The following is a 23,064-nucleotide window of genomic DNA, read 5'->3' on the forward strand; positions in this document are numbered from 1 at the left end:
AAATACGGAAATAGACAAATGTAAACTTTTGCTGATTTTTATCTTACAGTCGACTTACAAATTAATTCATTATGTGCTAATTTGTCATGATTTTATATTACAATGCAGAATTATTGACTACGCGAAAAAAAATGTTTAATTTAAAGAAAATGTGGCCTTGGCCGAAGTCAAACCTCCATAGTTGATCAGATGTGCTCCTTTTTCAAAACTGTGAAATTTCTTGAGTAATTTTTGTATGTTTTATCCTTACAATGTGAATATTTATCTATTTTGTAAAGACATTTATGTATAACATAAAATTGAAAATCCTAAACCTTCCAGACCAAACTTTGCCTTATTATTCTTAGTCCATATGGAATGTTTGTAATAATGTTAGTGTTAAAGTGTTGACTACAACCCCTTCGATATTAGCCTATACTCGGAGACTAACAGCTATAATGACGTCTTTACACTAAATCCATGGGATGTGTACTGATTGTTATGTTAGTCTTAGATACATGAATTTTGTATTAGTTGTTATTGGTTTTGAACTAGCTGTCAGTAACTGCGAGTACTCTCAGATCTGTACTTAGTGTCTTTTTTTTTGTTAGGGATGAGGGATGGATAAATACCCTGCCATGTCCGGTCTGTGTTTTTGTTTGATGTTTTTCTGCTTTGTATCGATCTGATGAATTAAGCCTTTTTCAACTGATTTTTATTGTTTGTTCTTATGTTGTGCTGTTACACCAATGTCCCAGATTAGGAGAGGGTTGAGCGCTCACAATAATGTTAAACGCCGCCACATATTTTATGTATCTGTCCCAAGTTTGGAGCCTATAGTTCAGTGGTTGTCGTTGGTTCATGTCTGTCATATTTGTTTTTCGTTAATTGTTTTGTTATGAATAAGGCCGTTAGCTTTCTCAAATGAATTGTTTCATATTTTTCATATCGGAGCCTTTTTATAACCGACAATAAGGTATGGGTTTTTCTCATTTGCGAAGGCCGTACAGTTGCCTATAATTGCTTACACCCACTTCATTGAACTTCTTTGGTGGATAGTTGTCTTATTGGCAATCATACCACATCTCCTTAATTTTATTTTTATGGAGTAAACACGGTAAATATCTCCCAGTTGATACGATATTTCAGGGCTAGAGGTTTCCTATCAAGATTTCCTTGATAGAGGATTGTTGCTCAGAAGGGTTCCAAGAGGTGAAGTTGAAATCGCCCCTTCGACAATTTTACGGACGTCATCACGAGTAGGTTGACTATTATGGAATATCTGTTTTACAGATGATGAAGGATATGTTCCAGTCGTCGTAACCACTATCCCGTCCTCCTTTACCCCTAATGTGATCTACCAAATATACCAACACGACGGATGCCACATGTGGAGCAGGATCTGCTTACCTTTTCAGAGAACCTGCGATCACCCCCGCTTTTTTTATGGGTCCGTGTTGCTCAGTCTTAAGTTTTTAATGTTTTAATGTTGTGTTTTGTATACTGTAGTTTGTCCTTTGGTCCTTTTCATTTTTTTTTGGCAATGGCGTTGTCAGTTTATTTTCGACTTATGAGTTAAATGTCCCTTTGGTATCTTTCGCCTCTCTTTTTTATGCGTCCGAAGCGCTTTTCTGGATTTATTTTTATCAGGAATGCTCAAAGCCGAGTATTTGAAAGCCAATGATGTATAACAATCGAAACATTTGAAGAGCTATATGACATAAAAGGACCTTAAAATAATAGCCAAATCTATCGAGAGACACTTTTGCGTGAGGGAGTTGAAACCTTTGTTTCTTAATAATTCATAAATTTATAAACGGACTTCTTATAAATCATGACAGTACCGAAACGCTGACTACTGAGCTGATAAGCTGATGATTTCCTCGGGAATGATATACTACCAACAGCGGTACCAAGGTACCAACTGTTAACAAAAAGAAAACCGGAATTAACCGAGGTGAATAAAGGTGTTTTTTAAACATCCAAGTACAGTTACGAACATCTCCATAATTCAGTAGCGCATGAGAAAACATAAATTTTAGATAAGGAGATCATAGCATATTCAAATTTTTTTTTTTGTAGAAATAGCAAAATTTCGCTTTGCACTGTCAATCTTACACAAAAAAAAAATACACAACTAAATAAGGTATTAGCCGTTCCCAATTAACAAAATGATGAAATGTAATATGCACCAATTCCAGCGTCTGCAATGTTAAGATGCTGGTAACCTCCTCTCAGTGAACAATCGTAAACATCAAAAGAACATAGTGTCTACATCGTCTTTGTCATTTACTATGGTTTATTTTTTCGTATCAAATGTCATAATGGTCATCGATCTCTGGGCGGTGACAAAGTGGTCACATAGAAACATTGTAACTACATATGAAGTTGGCACTAAGTCAGGTTTTTCTTCCAAACTTATCGATACAAAGAGAAAATATAAATAAAAGGAGATGCTTGAAAGTGGACACTAGAAACCGTTTAACATACTATCCCACCTGTTGCAGTCATTTGCAGTGGATAAATGTCCTTACCGTTTGGCATTATCGGATCATTTCCAGAGTCATCAAGTTGTTAACGGCAGTCAATCAAATATCTGACATCAACAAGACAAAAGGGCAACCACTGAATTTGGATACGAACATTAGAGTTTACGGATTTACACTAGTTTATAAGTAGTTTACTCTATCCTTACTAAATAGATGATCAGCAAGACAAAAGGGCAACCACTGAATCTGGATAGGAACATAAGAATTTTATGGGGTTAAACTAGTTTTTAAGTACTTTACTCTACCCTTACTAGATATATGTATCGGAACCATTGTAAAGGATGATTAGAATATCTTTTTCATTTATAACGTATTTTCTTATCTAATATCAGAATTGTCATCATTCTATGGACAGGGAAACTGCTAAAGTAAATGTATTGTAGCTAGTTGGCACTAAGTCGTTTTTTTAATACTTATCGATACAAATATCATAATATAAATGGAAGGAGATATTGGTAAACGGACATGAAAACAGTTTAACATACAACCTCACCTTGTTACGGTCCTTTGAAAGGAATAAATATCCATACCTTTTGACAAGCTCTTTTCATACTAAATTGATTTACGAGAAACCCAAAATCTTCATGTTTAAACGAAAATTATCGAAAAAAGTTATTTGATTGAAATATGTCGGTGCTAGTACTTCAAAATGAAAACAAAAATCCACAAACACTACCGCAGGAAAAAAGTGTATCATACATTACTTGGAATAAAAAAAAAAACAAGTTCTTAGTACTTAATACTCTATTATCCGACACTGTATTCCTAACAAACCGTCGTTAGTACTTTTATACAATACAATAAAATTTATATGGTATATATATATAAAAGAGAGGCGAAATATATCAAAGGGACATTCAAACAATTAAATTAGTGCAAAAAATGCTGAATATACATGTATGTTTAAATTGAATAAATTTAAAAAAAACATTGCTTTATGAAAAAGAAAAATCCACGTAAATAATCCAAATAAAAAGTAAATAATAATAAATTGTAACGTATGCATTTTATTCATTGTTGAAATCAAAATATGTATAGGGCCGGCGATGAATGTAAATTAATTTATTGCAATTTTTAATATTTATACTATTATTCTCTTTTGAAAAGATGAATGTGTTGTGTAATTTACTTTCGAACAGTTGACCTTGACCTACGTTATGGAAACAAGACAAGAAGGTTGTACTTAATCAAATTTCTTATGTTAAATGCCCTGGCTATAGGTAAAGGATGAATTTTGTAATTGTTTATCTGCTTCATTGCACATCCTTGCAAGAATGTGCTTTTCATCTTATTAAAAACAGTTAAATATCCCATATAATGAATGGATGCCGTTTCCAAGAACTCTTAGTCATGTAAAAACTCATTAAAGTTCATTTCAATTCGCATAAATATTGTACCCCCACTATTCATTTTCCAGATATGTAAGTGATTTCCAGCACTAGATGCAACATTCCGAGTCATGTTAGATTATTGTCACTCACATTGTTCTGTACCCCCACTTTTCATTTCCAGCACTGCTTGCGAAAAAACCCTATAAAAATGACACACAACAAAAAGATGCATTCATGTACAAATATGAAGCATGAACGAATTGGAATTACAAACTCTCATCAAAAATAGGACGTGTTCCAAGAGGGAAATTGTATCTGATTGGTAGGCAACAACCATCACTTGGAAAGCTTGTATGTGAGCTTGCTTTTACTTATCGTTATCTCTAGATGGAAAATATAGAAATTGATGAATCTAATTTTTGCTTCCATTAAATATTGTCCCATTCGAGGGGAAAAAATGGGGTATATCAGGTTCCAATCCATCAGAAAAAAAAAAACAATATTTTGCACAAAGATTTGTCTCAATAATTGAAAAATCAAGCCAAAAAATTAGCAAAGATACGCGTAAATTATATATACATGAAGTGAAAAGTACACTACAGCAGGAAAATAGTGTATCATACATTACTTGAAGTTAAAAAAAACAAGTTCTTACTTTATTCTCTATTTTCCGACACTTTACTTCTAATAAACTGTCGTTATTACTTTTATACAATACAATAAAATGTATATGGTATATATATAAAAGAGAGGCGAAAGATACCAAAGGGACATTCAAACTCATATAAGTCGAAAATAAACTGACAACGCCATGGGTAAAAAAAAGAAAACGACCAACAGAAAAAACATTTAAATTAGTGCAAAAAATGCCGAATATATGTTTAAATTGAATTAATTCAAAAAACATTGCAAAGATGGATAAAATTCTCATTCATTTTATAATTGAGCGGGGGGTAAATGATATTCGACTATTTGTTTATTTCATTATGAACAAGAAAAATCAACGTGATAAAAAAAAAAGTAAATAATAGTAAATTTTACTGTATGCATTTTTATTCATTGCTCAAATCAAAATATGCATACGGCCGGCGATGAATGTAAATTGATTTAACGAAATTTTTGATATTTATACTATTATTCTCTTTTGAAAGGTGAATGTGTTGTGTTATTTACTTTCGAAAAAAAACCCAGTTAACCTTGACCTACGTTATGGAAACAAGACACAAACAGTTGTACTTAATCGAATTTCTTATGTTAAATGTAACCCTTGCTATAGGTAAAAAATGCATTTTGTAATTGTTTATCTGCTTCATTGCACAACTTTGCAAGAATGTGCTTTGCATCTCATTAACAACAGTTAAATATCCCATATATTGAATGGATGCCGTTTCCAAGAACTCTTAGTCATGTAAAAACTCATTAAAGTTTATTTTCATTCGCATAAATATTGTACCACCACTATTCATTTTCCAAATATGTAAGCGATTTCCAGCACTGGATGCAACATTCCGAGTCATGTAAGATTATTGTCACTCACATTGCTCTGTACCCCACTTTGTATTTCCAAATGTGTAAGTGATTTCCAGCAATGCTTGCGAAAAACCCTATGAAAATGACACACAACAAAAAGATGCATTCATGTACAAATATGAAGCATGAACGAATTGGAATTACAAACTCTCATCAAAAATAGGACGTGTTCCAAGAGAGAAATTGTATCTGATTGGCAGGCATCAACCATCACTTGGAAAGCGTTTATGTGAGCTTGCGTTTACTTATCGTTATCTCTAGATGGAAAATATAGAAATTGATGAATCTAATTTTTGCTTCCATTAAATTATGCTCCCATTCGAGGGGGATAAAATCCTTAAAAAAATGGGGTATATCAGGTTCCAATCCATCAGAAAAAAAGAACAATATTTTGCACGAAGATTTATCTCAATAATTGAAAAATCAAGCCAAAAAATTAGCAAAGATACGCGTAAATTGAATATACATGAAGTGAAAAGTGTAAATTTTTAAGGAATTGCAGGGATGGCCGTTACTGTATAATACGATATTTCAAATGATGAAAAGAACAAAGTGTCTACATCATCTGTTTCATTTACTACTTTTTTCGTATCTATGTCAGAATGGTCAACGATCTCTGCATTATACGGAGTTAAACTAATTTTTTAGTAGTTTACTTACTCTACTCTTACTAGATAAATGCATCGGAACCATCTTAAAGGTTGACTAGAATGTTTTCTCATTTATAACTTATTTCTTATAACTTATATTCGATTAATATCACTATTGTCATCGATCTATGGACGGTCAGAGTGGTCGACGAAATTTCTTGTAGCTAGTTGACCAGAAGTCTTGTTTTTTTTCTCAACATAAATAACGATAAAAATATCAGACTACGTGTATAAATGAAAGGCGATATTGGTAAGCAAACACGAGAAACCTTTTAATATACTACCTCACCTTTTTACGGTCCTTTGCGACTGATAACTCTCCACACTGTTTGGCAAACTCTTTACGTACTAGGCAAATGTATTAAAAACCAAAAGCTTCATGTTAGAACAAAAATTAATCTTTAAAAGATATTGATTTTAACATATCGGTATTGGTACTACCAAATTAAAAAAAAACACAAACACAACCACAAGAAATAGTGTATCTTGGTAGTAATTGTATGACAAAAAAGCTCTTAAAACTCTTATATCGGCCATTGTATTTCTAAAGAATTTCATAATTAGTTTTATACAATACATAAAAATGTCAAAGTGTTGTGTTATTTATACTGACGGACTTTTGAAAACGGAAGGGAACACTAGATTTTTTTTTATTTTCTTTTGCAATTATGTAACTTGTAAATTACATATATATATATACATGGAAAAAAAGTACCGCACCAACTTGTACAAATTCCTTAAAAAACTTCTCCGGGAAATATTTTTTTTTTTTTTTTTTTTTTTTTTAAATATATGAACATTGTTTTTTTTTCCCATTGTTATATCACTTTTTGTCTATTGTAAAAATCATACCTTGCACGTGCATGATTGAATCTACAAATAGGAGAAAACTCACTAGTGTTACCACATTTTTAATTTGTTATAACTTATACAGTTTTACAATTTGAATTACGAAATAAAAGTCCACCACAACTCTCAAATGAGTTAAGATGGCATATTATAAGGATGATAAATGATGCTATGTCACTGCGACAGATGGCCCGGCAGATAGGACATCATCAAACATCCATCAGTCGTCTTAACAAAAATACCAAACTCCAAGGAAAATTCAAAACGGAAAGGCTCTTATCAAATGGCAAAATCAAAAGCTCAAACACATCAAGAGAATGGAAAACAACTGTCATATTCCCGACTTGGTACAGGCATTTCCTTAGGTAGAAAATTCTGGATTAAACCTGATTTTATAGCTAGCTTAACCTCTTACTTGTATGACAGTCGCATATAATTCCATTATATTGACAACAATATGTGAGCAAAAACAAACAGTTATAATAGGCGAAAATGTCAAAATTGGGGTACAGCAGTCAACATTGTATTATAATCTTAATCACTATAAATACAAACCTATATGTCAACAAAGAAAAACAAAATGGCATATAGACACTCTAGAAAGCATCAACTCTCGAATGCTGGTTAAGACAATCAAAGGACTGGGAGACCCCGAAAAATATCTGCTCGAGAAGATGCTGCTTTAGGAAGACTAGTAAATCGAAACCCGTTCTCAAACAGTATATTTGTCTGTGGTTGCCCTGCCGTGTATTGTCGAGCAGAACCATACGAAATCGAAATTATCTGAAAGAAGTTGGATATCGACATAAAAAGCCAATTCATAGGCCGTTGCTAACTAACAGACACAGGGTCACCCATTTGGCATGGCACCAAGCACGTCGTCGCTGAATCTTGGCGTCATGTAAAAAGTACACTAGTCTGACGAGAGCCGCTTCTGTTGATTGTTACAGATGACGAGTTCGGATATGGCGACGACATAATACTGGATATGCAGAAAAAAATATACTGCAGACAGTTCCTTTCGGTGGTGGGTTGGTAATGGTATAGTGATGCGTGGGATAACACTGTAAGCTTAATATCATTACGATAGTAGGCAACCTTATTGGTCAAAAGTACCAAAGAGAAATCCTTCACACAGCCGTAGCACCTCATTTTGACAACCATACTCTGCAGGACAGACCTATATTTATGAATGAGAAAGCCAAAAATCACCGTGCCTGTGTAGAGATCGACTACTTGCACCAGGTATCCATTACTATTCCAATGCCCGCCAGGAGCCGAGATATGAACCCCATGGAGCATTGCTGGGACATAATTAGTCGCCGTGTACGCGTGAGAAAATACCATAAGTTCAGAATCCCGCTGAATTAACTGAAGCTTTGCATCAGCAATGGCACAGACTTCCACATCAACAAATTCAACGTTTGATCCATGGTGATTTGGGAGAACGGTGATAACGCTCGGTATTGAGTTCAGCTTTGTCCTTGGTGAATTTGCATCTGTTTAGCCTATTGCACTGATTTTGGCAATTATGGCACTGAATTCTGTGGAATTTCAGTTGATGTGGAACAGTTTTGGCGTGGATCTGTCTCCAATGGCACTTGGCGACTTGGTTAGCAGATAGATAACCAAGCAGTCGTAAACTTCTTTCGCAAATGGCGTTGCGTAATTAAATATTAATGGCGTATCGTTTTAACTACAGGTTGACATGGTCATGGGTGGTCATTTACAAATCCGGTCTGCCTGTATCGTTTTTGTTAGGACTGAAAGGGCAATTTCTGACGTTAATTTGTATAGCAACAGCACGTTGACTTATTCCTGCCCGCAACATTCTTATAGCCTGGTTCCGATTTTCTATCCTCAGTGTCGGTAATACGGAAACACAACATTGTTTTACTGAGTTAAGTGTGGGTATGGATTCAAAGAAATGTTTCACGAAGGAAAAAATCTAAAAAAAAAGCATGAAAGGGTTTCAAATCAAGCGTCAAGAAATTCGTGCGACGTCAATAATCCGATATGTCCAATCATCTCAGGTAAGTCAGTATTAGATTTTTATAATCAGAAAGATATATGGTAAGCATGAACAGCAATAACATGACGATTGGTCATGACATGATTAAAAATCAACAAAATGTGAGGTGCGTTTATAAAGTCCCTCAGTATACTTTTGAAAAACTGATATTCACTAAGCCAAACGGGCGAAACATTGACCTATGTTATGGTTACAAATCATTAATAGTTTTATGTATCATATTTCTTATTTAAAATGCAACCCTTGTTATAGGTAAAGATGCATATTGTTATTGTTTCTGCTTCATTGCACATCTATGCATGAATGTTTGAAATAGAATTGTGCGGTGCATCTCATAAACAACAATTAAATATTCCCATATATTTCATAGATGTATTTTCTGAGAACTCTTAGTCATGTCGTTAATGTGCATTCGCATGGACCCCCACTATTCTTTTTCCAAATCTGTAAGTGATTTTCAGCACTGGACGCCACATTTTTAGCATTTTAAGATTATTGTCACTCGTATTGCTCTGTACCCCCACTTTTTATTTCCAAATTTGTCAGTGATTTCCAGCACTGCTTTAGAAAACCCCTTAATCATTGACACACAACAAAAAGATGCGTACATGTACAAATATGTAGCACGAGAGAATATGCTATTACAAACTCTCATCCAACTTGATTGTATCTTATTGGCAGGCAACAACCATCACTGGGAAAGCGAATGCGCTAAGCTTACGTTATCTGCATACTAATATCAAGTTGGAAAATACAGAAATTGATTAACATAATTGTTGCTGTCATTAAATTATGCTATAATCAAACGGATTCTATACCATCAGAAAAAAAATAAACATATTTTACACAAATATGTGTATCGATAATTGAAAAATCAGGCAAGAAAAATTGGCAAAGCTTTGCGTTACTTAAATATACATGTATTTATAATTGTATTTTTTTAAGGAATTGAAGGGATGTCCGTTACTGTATAAGATATTTTATCTGGTGCAAAACATGTCATGCATACTAACCATAATAATAATTTAATAAAATATCAAATGGTCGATTTTTAATGGATTTGAGGAGAAAGTCAAATAACAAAATTACCGAAGTCCAAGGAAAATTCAAAACGGAAAGTCCCTTATCAAATGGCAAAATCAAAAGCTCAAACACATCAAACGAATGGGAAACAACTGTCATATTCCTGACTTGGTACAGGCATTTCCTTATGTAGAAAATGGTGGATTAAACCTGGTTTTATAGCTAGCTAAATCTCTCACTTGTATGACAGTCGCATAAAATTCCATTATAGTGATAATAATGTGTGAACAAAACAAACTGACGGTTTTTTCCGTTTGAATGGTTTTACACTAGTAATTTTTTGGGGCCCTTTATAGCTTGCTGTTCGGTGTGAGCCAATGCTCCGTGTTGAAGGCCGTACCTTGACCTATAATGGTTTACTTTTATAAATTGTAACTTGGATGGAGAGTTGTCTCATTGGCACTCATACCACATCTTCCTATATCTATGATAGAAAAAAATGTCAAAAATTGGGATACAGCAGTCAACATTGTATTATTATCTTAATCACTATAAAAACAGACAACTATGTCAACAAAGAAAAAAAAAAAAAAAAGGAGAGCGCATTGTCATTGAAAAACCAAGCGTACCAAATTATAAGCGTTATATCTTTTATGAGTCGCCGCGATATAGCCTTTTTTCTGAAACGGCGTTAAACAACCACCAATCAATAAATCAATCAATCAACCCTGAGTTTTTATCATATCCAAATCTCTTTAATAAAAAGATAACTATACAATTCAGGAACATTAAAATAAAACCAAACAATTTAAGAACTAACATAAGTTTTGAAAAGGGGAATACATCTTACCAGCTGTGTTTTGTTATATCGATATCGTCAAAGACTACCTTTCTTGAGATTATACAATTTTTCCTTTTCTTAATAAGTTTGCATTGAAAATATAAAACCAATTGACAAATCATAGAACTATTTGTAAGTCAACTGTAGATAAAAATTAACAAAACATTGTTCATAACTTGCGTTACGCCAACCCGCTCTGCCAAAGTGAGCGCTAGGGTTCGGTGAAAAAAACTTATATAATTTGGGACTACATTGCTGTTAAAAACTGCTTAAGGCTATCTTCCCAGGTTAACAATTGTTAACAAAAGGAAAGTCGGAACCATCCGAAGTGGAAAATGATTTATTGTTAAGTCATATAAGAGCTGTTCAGATCAAAATAACCGTTTCATATCAAAATTAGTTCACTAGCAAGTGAAGAGAAGTGATAAGCGTGTTAGCTTGCAGTGACATCTTCAGTTAATATTTAAGTAAATTTTCTATCACTAGAAATCGTACAACAGGGTATAAGATATCAATTTAGTAGAAGCTAACCTAAATTTCATCACATATATATGAGGATTTATTGTTGAAGTGTGATTCAACGTGCACTCTATCAATACAAAAATAGTGTTTTAAACCCGGTTTGTATATAATTGTATCTTTCACAAAGCAAACTAGTAAAGGAATTGTCCTTCAAATCATTCATTGTAAGTTGATACATTTATTGATTAAGGTTACATATATACACCTGTTGAGAAAGCATTGCATCAATTCTTTATATCTACTATCATCAAAATGCGTATTTACATATCAATAAAAGGAAATATGGGGTATACGTCACACACAGCAAACAAGCAAGACTAAGATAAAAAAAATACATTTGAAGGAAATACAGTTTAAAACACGGTAATGGACTTTCAATTGTTTTCTTTATCGTATTAAAATTCTGATTCAAATTACTGTCGGAGTTTCATAAGTTTCTTGTTTCTTTGCACTGTTCGTGACATTGCAGTATAAAAAAAAACACATAGAAGTACAGCGGCAGATATTAAAGTGCAAGAAAGCTGTTCGTTTCGATTTTCAACTTTATTTTCAAAAAATTGACTTCATTAACCAAATATTGTTTAAGATTTATAGTTTATGAGTAAATAAATGCATCTTCATTTTAAACAACATTTAATCACCACCAACACTATTAGCACACAGCTTTATATCCTCCATTGATAAATGATGAAATCGCTTATGTCATAAAATAACAAAAAGCAGACAGCCAAGATGGATTGAGACTAATATCTAAGATACTATACTAATACCTTTTTTATAGTTACTTTGAAATCTTTAACAGTCAGCAGAGTTCACATCAAACACAACATTAAAACATTGCATCCCCTCTCCACCCTTCCCTGAAATTTTAAATAAATATAAGTGTCACAATATATCTGCATACGTTTCACATGTCGATGATAATGCAGAACTTATTTTCACAGTTACAAAAATTCATTAAGTAATGTTTCAGAAAATAAAAAAATAGATAAATGCATTATTTTTCGATTTTGAGTTTAAGTTCAACGAGCCAAAATTGCATGCAAAATTTTACCAAAATCTGTGACATAGCCGTTTACTGTACCTTGACTTTTGAAAGAAATGTCGCTTTTGCTAATATAACATGTGGCAAAAGAGAGATAATCAACGTCTTCATATAAAACTCACAATGGAAGAAGCTACACATGTATTATTGTATCGTCTTGCTATTTCAAGCAAGGGTAGAAAAGCTCTTTAGATGATTGGGCATTTAAAATGACATATTTTATTTTGGCTGGAAGTGATAGTGCCAAAAAATGTATAAGTACAATGCATATGCATGAAAAAGACAATGGAGATGCACTTTGATGCAAAAAATACAATATATTTTTTATTAGAAAAAGTAGTGGCAGAAAATTAAGTACTTTTTATTATATATTAAAATAAGTTATAAGTTCTAGACACAATATCATTTAGGGACAATGTCTGCCAAACTCATGTTCACCGAATCGACTCAAACTCTCAAGTTCGACTTAAAACATAATAAACACAAAATTACAAAAGTTACATGATTTTGAAACATAAACAATGCACGAAATCTAAAAAAAAAAAGTGTCTTAACAAATGTCAATGGCAATCCACCTTTTAAAAGTAAAACTAATTTTTAAATGGTCAGTATCAAATATTTATAATGTAATGAATGATTGTAAACAGTTCAATTCTACGCATGGTTTATTCAAGAAAACAAGTATCAGAGTTAGCTTTCTTTGTACTTGAATACCAAATATTATTCTAGTATGTTTAAGCCATATCCTTTCTTTGTCAATCTATATCTAGTGTCATACATATGCTATGTTAAAATATTGCAAGGAGGAGACGCTTACTCTATCGATCCATCCGGTCACGCTGCATTTGAATTTCATGCAATTCCCTCCTGTTTTGTGTTTTATTCGATTGATTTACGAGATTTGAATATCTGTTAAATACAGTTTTATCTGGTTTACCATTCAAAAAGATATTGATTATGGCTCTTTCTACGGGGATAGCAACGTATTTGTCAAAACAAGTGTCTAACAACATTTAGGTCGATACAAATAAATTAAGCATACGTGCTCATGGACCCACAAAGTTTTTTTTATATCATGGACTCGTTCTCACATTTTGCCCATTGTCTGAAATAATTCGCGACAGAATCCAAAGTAATTTATTACTAGTTATTATTTTAAAAGCAATAGCATGACAGTTCCAGATGAAGGTTAAATTCGAAGAGCTCTGACGACGCAACAAAATAGTCTCATTATCATTTTTAGAATTATTTTTAATAGTTGAACGGGAAATATCTTCCCTTACTGGACCACTTGATTTGAACCATGATTTTTGGTTGGGTTCTTTCCCCTCAAACTTTAATTTTCTGTGTAATGTTTTTGACTGAGGTTTGTACGATCGTCTTTTTCATTTTGGCAATGGTGTTGTCATTTTAGTCGACTTGAAATCTTTACTATGAATTTAGGCTCGACTTATTTGAGTCATTTGGTTAACAAAAATCTCGTATTAATGTTGTTTACATTGGTATGTTCATATGTTATAACGTGACCAGCCAGACTATGTATAAGCAAGTAAAATTAAATTTAATTTAATCTCAGGGTTCCCGGAAGGTTAAGCATGAAAATGTGCCTGACGGAAGTCAAGTACTTCGTAGATTATTACAATTGTTTGTTTCTGTTAAGCTATCCATTTTGGATTTTGTTTTAAATGTACGTATTGTGTAGTTTCTCTTAATATTGGTCCACAACATTTCTTAACTTGAGGCCATGAGTCTTGGCATGAAATTGACGAATATTTATCATTAGTACTTTAGATTTATAGAATCTACATGTTAGCTTCGTATAGACCCTATGTAAATTATTCAATACACTAGACCGAGACATTTGAACGTGTTTTCTGTATTTTGCTGTTAAAAGAAACATCATGATTAATTCTTGATTGCTGGTTATACCACATCGCTTTTTACTTAGTCAGTACAAAATGTTTTAAAATATTGTTATGATGGCATAGGTTTCTTATAATCAGTAGGCGTCTGCAAAGCTTAATAAATAAAAACCTTCACTAATGAAAAGTATGAAAGAATTGAAATACCTAGCATAACTTGAATATATAGGTCAATATTTGAGAGTAGCATTGCTGGTAGAATATATTTTCTGAAAATCGCTTTTGATCTATAGGTCAAATAAACACATAAATATTATTCAATATTTGAATAAATGATTTCTCCGATTGAATGGTATAAAATGAAATGCCAAAACATATACCAGTCACCCTTAAATACACTAATAAAACATGCATCAGAAAATCTGAAATAAAAAATGGAATGGCTCTTTTTTGGTCAGTTTTTTTTTTTGTCTCATCGTTGAGTATGTATATATAGTTTCTTAAAAACGATAATGTATTACAATTTTTATATTGTTTACCCTTTAGTGAAGTTTTTTTAGATGCTGACAAACTATCTGCAAGTTATTATCCCCAAAAAGCTTATGATCATTTGGAAAAACAGACCAAGAAAAGTTTAGTTTATTGTTTTTTTTTATTTGCCTGAAATTTTCAAAATTAGGTACAACGTGCATGCTGAGCATCTTCAGAAGTTGAAATCATCCCTTCGTAAGTTTTACGTGCGCCATCACGAGTTGGTTGACCGTTATGGAATATCCATTTACAGATGATAGCGGATATGTTCCTAATGTCGTAATTACAATCCCGTCCCCTTTTCCCGAATGTGACCTACCGAATTAGACTAATTACCGGGTTCGTACTAACATGAGCAACACGACGGGTGCCACATGTGGAGCAGGATCTGCTTACACTTTCGGAGCACCTGAGATCACCCTTTGGTGGGGTTCGTGTTGCTCAGTCTTTAGTTTTCTATGTTGAGTTTTGTGTACTATTGTTTTTCTGTTGGTCTTTTTCTTTTTTAGCCATGTCGTTGTTAGTTTACTTTCGACTTATGAGTTTGAATGTCCCTCTGGTATCTTTCGCCTCTCTTTTACACTCTCTCGTCGCTTATATATATTTAGAATTAAAATATGTCGAAAGTTGTAGTTTTAAGACTGAAGGAACCGAATATAGTGTACATTGTCGGAAACATTAGATAAATTTGTACTCGCTACGAAACATTAGAAAAGCATCGCTTTTCGTACTGTTTTTAAAGCTCGTACATATACATTTTATATTTTCCGACAATGTACATATATTGTTTAATGTTAAGTAAGCATTATCATTCAGCTTCACTTTCTGCCATGTAGATGAAGTCTTCTCACAGAATAATTCAAAGTTTGGTGAATATGTTGATCGCATCTATCCAATTGAACTTGTTAACATAATTTTTGCTGCTGGGTCCCAATTATTGTCTCGTAAACTCATAAAATGTTGTCAATATGACTCTAAACAACTGTCATACAAGTGGAAGTTTGAGCTATATATAAAACCATGTTTAATCTAAAACCCCTTTGCCTGTACCAAGTCATAAATATGACAGTTGTTTTCCATTCGTTCCTATGGTTGATTTAGTCGAGCATTTGGTTTTGTCAGGTTTTATGGACTTCCCCTTGTTTTAACTCGGAGTTTGGTATTTTTTTAATACTTTTTTTTTTATTTAAAGCATACCACATATTCAGTTTCGTTTGCCATGCTTTATACATTTACTGACATGTAGAAATTGACAGTGAGGATAGGTTGACATATAAAAGCACCTGCATATTGAGTAAATATATCTATCAATGGTAAAGATACTGTAACTCAAGATTTGCGTTTTCCCTGAATATTTGCTTATAACAAGAGGAAGATATACCAAGGGGTTTACTGTTTAATGGAAGCCATGGAATCCAAGTGTTCTTAATGGTAAATGGGGAACCATTTCTTCATATGATATGGACTCCATCAGGATTTTGTTGGTCGTTACTGTATATATGTATTAAAGATGACCACTGATATATATGTTCCGTCCTATATAATGCGATTGATAACTGAATGCAAATTATTATTGGATTTTTACTTCCAATGAGCTACATGGCTAGTGAAATCGTTACAGTTTATACTTTCCGAATCACAGCAGTTCATCCCGGATTTTGTGGAGTATCATGATTCTCTTTCTTTTGTTTTCTATGTAGTATTTTTTTTTACTTTTTTGTTAATCTTTTTATTTTGTGTTAGTGTTGTCTGTTTTTCCTTAACTTGCGTTTTTTTATTTGCTCCCCTGATCTTCCCAATCTCGTTGAATCCATAAACGTGTTAGTGTGTTTGCCAAAGTCGTACATGACTACAACTATATAGAATATTTTTATTTTGCTGCTTGTATATTCTGTTGATGAAAGATGTTTGGTTATCTGTTGCACTCTTTTTAACTTGTTAAGACTCGAGGCCATTTAAGGTATAATATGAAATAGAATCATTGATAGCTTTATCTCCTTATTTTTATATTGATCTGTGGATGTACCAAAATGTCGTTTTATTCATATCTCGTAAATTATCCGGTAAATGTAACATGTTTGCATTAATCCTTCTGACCTTGCAAGCCTTATATGTGAAGGGCAATGTTTTTAAAGTGGATGTTGTTGCAAAAAAACGAAAAACAGAGCATTTGAAAATAGTTATTTGGTAAATGTGCAATGGTGAATGTCATCCAAATTTACAATGTAGTTTTGTGAAAATACATGGTTTGTATTAGAGTATTGTGCTTAACATTTTAATATTAATATAATGAAGTTAATATAGGATTTGTATGCTTGATATTGGTTGAAAGATGAAAGAATGCTGCAGAATGGAAGTATATGGGCTCTATGATTTCTGTGATAATATGTAAAACTTGTTGTAAATAATAATGGATTTAATAAATATAAAGATAAAAAAAACATATTCATGTTTCTAAAGATGTTTAAACACGATTTTATTGATAAAATTATTCAACTTTTATTCATTGTCTCTTCATTCCAGTTATTATGTATAACCCCTGACTTTTTTCTAGTGATTATGCATAGTTCCTGTAAATTTAAATGATTGTATATAATCACTCAATTTACCAGTAATTATACATAATCCCTAGTTATACACATTTACTGTAACATATATAAATATCCAACAGCTATTACATTATGGTTATAAACCAAGTCCACATGTGGTTCAAGATCTGCTTATCCTTCCTGAGCACCTGAGATCACTGCCGGTTTTTGGTGGGGTTCGAGTTTCTAAGGCTTAGGTTTTCTGTGTTATGTTTTGTGAACTGGAACTGTTGTTTGTCTTTTGGTATTTTTCGTTTTTTGCAATGGCGTTGTCAGTTTATTTTCGACTTATGAGTTTGAATGTCCCTTAAAAATACTTCGTCTATCTTTTAGCACTGGCTAAATCGGTGATAACTTCGAACATGTATATACTGATTAGAGAATAAATAGGTCATTCCATCATCTTGAAGCGGTATTATGCCTTTTCATTTTTTAGATTCGAGCGTCACTGGTGAGTCTTTTGTTGACGAAATTTTAATCCTGGAAATTATGATAATAATGCATTAATGCACATACTGGTCTCGCATAGAATCAGCTTAATTCACACACAGCACTGAAACTGGGGAGTTATAAGGTTGAAAAATGGTTTGTTATTCGTGTTGCAATTATCATTATGAAGAATTCCGATTTTTCTGGTTCTGCTATATAATTTTTTATTATTCGGTAGAGAACATTTTTTAAATACCAGTAATGTTTTGATAACTCAAGTTTCTTAATGTTGTAGGCGTCAACAAAGGTAAATACCTAGGACCTTCACCTTTGTTGTTAGTATGAGATTTAAATACCTGTTATTTAAAGTTATTTGAAATCGGGTAAAGTAATATTTATTTTCTGTAAACCGCGATTAATCATTATTTTAGTCACGTATTCATATACTTAAACAGCAAATAGATAATGTCTCGGATAAAAATTGTATAGAAACGTTATCAGCTACTTTTGTGTTCTTTAAAACATCGTACTACTTTAAGCCACAAGATATAGACTTACTTATTAATTTGAATCTTTTAACTAGCTTCAAGATCAATGTTTTTCATTTGGTAAATTATTGATCATAAAAATCAAAAAAAGAAAAATGAGGTCTTTGAGATACGAATTGCAACGTCAGATATAACGAAAAAGCAGTCATTTTGATTGATTTTTGAAAAGCTTGATCCTTTCAAAATTTTGTACATCACGCATAATGAACCATAAGATGCTTCAAAATTATGGTAGCATATGAAATGAATAGGGTGTACTGATCATTGTAAAGTGTTTTTTTTTACAGATTTAGTGAAATATTTGTGACGGACTACAGATTTTATGTACAAAGCTCTTCACATTTCACATACATCAAACAGGCCATTTAACCAGGGACATAAATACAAATATTCTGCACATTTTTTCTGTAATAATCTACTTTTCTCTAGATTCCGAGTTCACAAATGGTTAATTAAATTTGATTTAAGCATAGAAACACAAATATCAGGAACATAAAAAGCTGTCAGATAGAAAGTCAGCATGGCTCTTAGGCATAAAATGGAAACTGCTTTAACATGCTTATTTTAGCCGTATAATGCCAAAATGGGACATTTTAACAGAATTTCTGTCAAACAAAGATGTAAATCCTTTACTTTTATTGAGTTTGACAAATTGAAACCAGAAAACCATTCAGGAAAGTTGCCAAAGTACAGAATCTACATTTACGGAATTCATCTCTTAGGCCCGAGAACACAGTTATTTCGTAGTGCATTTCTTTTAGACAATAAATTCAAATTAAAAAAATCGCACCTGCTCTATCTCAAAAAGATTTTTACAGTGTAGTGTACTACTATTGATACAAATAATATCAAAATTATAGAAACTTCTACCAGCTCTAACTAAAAATATTGACAATTCTGTGTTAAGGGGGGCTAAAATTCAGTTTGACAGCTATCGACATTCTAATTTTTGACCTTTTTTAACTGGACCAAATCACTACTTAACATAAAGATTCAGCACCCAAATTTTTTTGACATGTAATTTCATCCCCTTACTTAATATTTCATGCATAAAATATCAAGAAATAAATTGGGAAAGTGTATCAAAAAAAAAAATGCAAGTTATACACTGTTCACACTAGGGACTATATTCGTAGACAACGAAAACCAAAGGACGATAACTGTGTCCTTGGACCTAATAGGATAGAAAGGCTTGACCAATTTTTATAAAACTTTGCATGACCTAAGCTTAGGCAATTTTAAGATAGTTGGCCAAGTTTCATGGCCATAGAATATATATTATAGAAACTAGGGCCATTTTAATATTGAAATTTGGATGTTTATTTTTGACGTTTAAATCAGATATTTTCAACTGTCAAGATTTTGGCCTTAAAAATTTATATATTGCAAAAATTTGCTTTTTAAATACTCTTGAATTTAATATAATAGGTATTAAAAGCAACGGAACACTCATTTGATTTATCAGATTTATTACAGTTATTCAAAAGTCAAATTTATATGAGCCTGTGCCTGAAAATAGAGATTTTCGAATTAAGGGAAGCCTTACATAACCATGCATTTTTTTCAACCAATTTGAAGTTTTTGAAGGTTTTTAACCATACATTATTCTTCCATATATATTAAATGTACTTTAAATGTAAAGAAAAGTTACAAAAAGCATACCACATGAGTATAAAATGGTCTTAGGCCATGTAAGACTGAGAATTATTTAGAGTCGATTTAGGCCGTAGCCCATATTTACATATAAAAATGCACACAGAGGCTATAAGGAAGTGAAATTTGTTACTTTTTGCTCATTTCTATGCTAAGATGTCATGATACAAGAAGTCTAATTGCAAAAGGACTCTTGAATTCAACTTTTTTTTGCAGACAGTATGGTCTGATGACCAGTTTTTCACTTTTCAATGGAAAACTTGCATGTAGTTTTAGTCTCATTTGGCATATATTTGAACCACTTACTATCCTAAAGAAGAAAATTATGGTAGCATATGAAATGAATAGGGTGAACTGATCATTGTAAAGTGTTTTTTTTACAGATTTAGTGAAATATTTGTGACGGACTACAGATTTTATGTACAAAGCTCTTCACATTTCACATACATCAAACAGGCCATTTAACCAGGGACATAAATACAAATATTCTGCACATTTTTTCTGTAATAATCTACTTTTCTCTAGATTCCGAGTTCACAAATGGTTAATTAAATTTGATTTAAGCATAGAAACACAAATATCAGGAACATAAAAAGCTGTCAGATAGAAAGTCAGCATGGCTCTTAGGCATAAAATGGAAACTGCTTTAACATGCTTATTTTAGCCGTATAATGCCAAAATGGGACATTTTAACAGAATTTCTGTCAAACAAAGATGTAAATCCTTTACTTTTATTGAGTTTGACAAATTGAAACCAGAAAACCATTCAGGAAAGTTGCCAAAGTACAGAATCTACATTTACGGAATTCATCTCTTAGGCCCGAGAACACAGTTATTTCGTAGTGCATTTCTTTTAGACAATAAATTCAAATTAAAAAAATCGCACCTGCTCTATCTCAAAAAGATTTTTACAGTGTAGTGTACTACTATTGATACAAATAATATCAAAATTATAGAAACTTCTACCAGCTCTAACTAAAAATATTGACAATTCTGTGTTAAGGGGGGCTAAAATTCAGTTTGACAGCTATCGACATTCTAATTTTTGACCTTTTTTAACTGGACCAAATCACTACTTAACATACTTCTATCCTTTTTTTGTGCACAGACTCAAAATATGCATGTATAAACTAACTTCAGACAGTATATCATTTTTATTTTTGACAATAAAACAAAGCATTTATAGAAAAAATGTAAGTATGTACTTGGTTTAAATCTATGTAAACTGTTTCAGCTTTATTTTTTAACTCTTTATGTGTCTATATATTCAGTCTTCACAAACATTACATCAAAGTAATTTTCAAGGCAAATATTTAAGAAAGGTCTTGTGGGTAGGGAATAATATAGTATGGGCATTCCTCACTTCTTTGGCTAAACAGACAGTTTCTATTGTCGGAAAACTGTTCGGCCAATCAAAATTCATGAAACCGAAATAAAGAATTTCCGGGATTGAAATTCCGGACATTCTATATATAGTTTTATCAAGGTCGATTTAAAGGTTATGTTTATTTTTCAACATGATACATATAATTTCATAAGTTAAATGACTAGTGTCGATTTAAAGGACTTTGTTTTGTAATAATTAAAAGATTATGATAAAACTATATATAAATAAAATATACCATTTAGACAAACATTTTACTCTTTTGAATAGACTTGAAACGAAACTTAATTCATTGGTATTTAAGCAACTATATGCATATTTCGTAAAATTAAAGCTCCTTTTAAGGCAGCAATCGGGCTTTAGATCTGGGCATTCATTTAAAACTGCCCTCCTTAAATTAATTGATGCATGGCTAAGCGAAATGAATAAAGGGAATTAGCTTGTGCTCTTTTTCCAGACTTTAGAAAAGCATTTGATATTGTTAATCATCATATTTTACTGAGCAAATTACAAATGTATCACTGTGATGATCATGCTATTGATTGGTTTAAATCTTATTTATTAGGAAGATTTCAAAAGGTAATAATCAATGATATTAAATCTCATTTCAGAGAAGTTCAGTCAGGAGTTCCACAGGGTTCCATACTAGGACCTTTACTTTTTATAATATTTATCAATGATTTATCTCTTGTGCTTCAAAACGTTTCTTCTGAACTTTATGCTGATGATACAACAGTATATAAGTCATCTCCATCAGTAACAGATTTAAATGCCTTTATGAATGTATATTTTTGTAATGTTATGAATTGGTGTAATGATAATGATATGATATTGAATAGAGATAAGACTTAGGTCATGGGAACTTCTTAGGAAGAAAGATAAGAAGTTAGCAATATCCTTTAACTCTACGTTCCGCTATATAGATGATGTTCTCTCACTAAATAATACAAAATTTGGTGACTATGTTGAACGAATCTATCCCATCGAACTAGAGATAAAGGATACTACAGATACAGTTAAGTCTGCCTCATATCTTGACTTACATCTAGAAATTGACAATGAGGGTTGGTTGAAAACAAAACTTTACGACAAAAGAGATGATTTCAGCTTCCCAATTGTGAATTTTCCGTATGTAGCAACATTCCAGCAGCGCCTGCATACGGAGTATATATCTCCCAATTGATACGATATTCCCGGGCTTGTGTTTCCTATCATGATTTCCTTGATAGAGGATTGCTACTGACAAGGAAGCTATTAATCCAAGAGTTCCAAATGGTGAAGTTGAAATCATCCCTTCGTAAATTTTACGGACGCCATCACGAGTTGGTTGACCGTTATGGAATAACCGTTACACAGATGATATCGGATATGTTCCTTATGTCGTAACTACAATACCCTTCCCTTTTCACGAATGTGACTTACCGGATTTGTAATAACATAAGCAACACGACGGGTGCCACATGTGGAGCAGGATCTGCTTTCCCTTCCGGAGCACCTGAGATCACCCCCAGTTTTTGGTGGGGTTCGTGTTGCTGAGTCTTTAGTTTTCTATGTTGTGTCATCTGTACTATAATTTGTCTGTTTGTCTTTTTATTTTTGGCCATGGCGTTGTCAGTTTGTTTTCGATCTATGAGTTTGACTGTCCCTCTGGTATCTTTCGACCCTCTTTTTTAATTCGTTCTAATAGACAAAATGTTTTTGAAACAGAATTTAGTATC

This window comes from Mytilus californianus, unplaced genomic scaffold (genome assembly GCF_021869535.1).
Source record: "Mytilus californianus isolate M0D057914Y unplaced genomic scaffold, xbMytCali1.0.p SCAF_3, whole genome shotgun sequence".
NCBI lineage: Eukaryota > Metazoa > Mollusca > Bivalvia > Mytilida > Mytilidae > Mytilus > Mytilus californianus.